A 2319-nucleotide genomic window follows, 5' to 3' on the forward strand; every position below is an offset into this window, starting at 1 on the left:
ACGCCTGGCTAATTTTTTGTATTTTCAGTAGAGACGGAGTTTCACCATGTTAGCCAGGATGGTCTCGATCTCTTGACCTCGTGATCCGCCCGCCTCGGCCTCCCAAAGTGCTGGGATTACAGGCATGAGCCACCGCACCTGGCCTGTGCTACCCATCTTGGTTAAAGGCATCTCACTCTCCCAGTCATCAAGGCTAGAAACCTGGGGTTCACGCTCAATTCTTCCCTTTCCCGTAACCTTTATAGCCTTTACCTTTTATTATTATTATTGTTATTATTATTATTATCATTTGAGATGGAGTCTCACTCTGTCACCCAGGATGGAGTGCAGTGGCATGCTCTCAGCTCACTACAACCTCCGCCTCCCAGGTTCAAGCAATTCTGCCTCAGCCTCCCAAGTAGCTGGGATTACAGACATCTGCCACCATGCCCAGCTAATTTTTGTATTTTTGGTAGAGATGGAGTTTCGCCATGTTGGCCAGGCTGGTCTCAAACTCCTGACCTCAAGTGATTCACCCGGCTCTGCCTCTCAAAGTGCTGGGATTACAGGCGTGAGCCACCCCCCAAGAACCTTTACTTCTAATGATTCATCAGATCCTGCAGACTTGACCTTCAAAATGCCTGAAATTTACTTTGAATCTCTTTTTTTCCCTTCCCTATGCTCACAGTTCCCACTGAGGTCCACAGAACCTCTTAGCCATACTCCTTCCACCAATCTCCAGGCTTCCAGGCCTATTCCCACTTGCTATTCTTCACATTGTTCTGGGGATTGTATCCCTGAAGAAATAGATCTGAGCCTACCACCCCTTGGTTGGAAAAATCTCAGCCTTGCACTTCCCACCCCTACATCTGTGGCCTCCCAACCATTTCCACTTTGTCTTTGAGGCCCAGGTCTAATTCCACCTCCCTTGGTAAACCCTCACATAGCCTCCCTATAAATGTGTTTTGTCTGTTTTTGAGACAGAGTTTCATTCTGTCACCCAGAATGGGTGCAGTGGGGTGATCATTGCAACCTCGCCTCCCAGGCGTTATAACCATCCTCCCCAGCCTCAGCTTCCTCAATGGCTGTGACTACTGGTGTGCGCCACCACGCCCAGTTAATTCTCTTATTTTTATTAGAGATGGGGTTTTGCCATGTTGCCCAGGCTAGTCTTGAACTCCTGGGCTCAAGGGATCCTCCCACCTTAGCCTCCCAAAGTACTGGGATTACAGACGCAAGCCACTGCACCCAGCCTCCCTGTAAACCTGGAGTAATTTATTCCTCTGTCCTCCCATAGCACTATTCATTTTATTCTGCCTGTATTATGACTAATTGTGTACTATTTGGTCTCCCCTATAGCCTGGGATCCTGCTGGGGATTGGATCCTGGTCTAACCAGTCTTTGTCTTTTTTGAAGCATGTAATCTAGGTCTTTAAACATAATAGGTCCTTAATACACGGCTAGTGAGTATTTTTTTTCCTTAAGTGTTTGGGAACTTGTTATAAAAAAAAGACCACATTCCCAGTAGATTCAAAGTAAGACAGTAAAGTAAGAACGATTCTCAAACACCTGACTTGTTTACACTTGGAGAGATCTGATGTTATCCAGTGTTGCTCCTCTATATCCATCACCCAGAAAAGACAAAAGACCAAAGACAATTTTAACTCTTTATTTGAAACAAACAATTTCAGAGACAGAAGGTTAGTCGTGACAACAGCTTTTCACTACAACACAAGGGTGGGCATGGCTCACTGAAGGGACAGGCCAGGCGCCTCAGAACAATATATACAATTTAAACAGTGGCTAACTGGTGACAGTTATAAAAACACAAAAAGGAGCCTGGGAAACAGCAAAGTCAACAGGGAAAGAACTGGGTACCCCCTTTGCCAGAAGTTAATTGTCTTCTAGGACCTCCGAGGCAAGATGGGGAAGAGAGAAGATGTAGGCAGTGGGGCAGGCCCTGTGCCCACAGCTCCTCACCTGTCCTTTGACCACAGATCCCATCCTGCATGACTCAAGCCCCCACAGGCTTGGCCTGGCTCTTATGATGGGGGAATAATAGAGGGGAACCCAGCCTCAACCCAAGTCAGAAGGTAGTTTTTGCCTTGGGAGCTCTGTCCATTGAACTAAAGGGAGGCAGTTACAGAGGGGGCTAAGCATGTTGACACCATGGCTCATGGCAACCTAAGATGGCAGAGAGACAAACACAGAAACCAAGGGGACAGGAGTCTGCACAACAGGAGTCTGCTCCCCGTACTTAGTCATTCTCTGCCTCTGAGGAAAAAAAGGCATTTGTAAGAGATTTTAAAAACTGCAGCACCAAGGGTTGCTGCTTGCCGG

This window comes from Rhinopithecus bieti, unplaced genomic scaffold (genome assembly GCF_001698545.2).
Source record: "Rhinopithecus bieti isolate Rb0 unplaced genomic scaffold, ASM169854v2 scaffold_72707, whole genome shotgun sequence".
In the NCBI taxonomy this organism is placed as follows: Eukaryota; Metazoa; Chordata; class Mammalia; order Primates; family Cercopithecidae; genus Rhinopithecus; species Rhinopithecus bieti.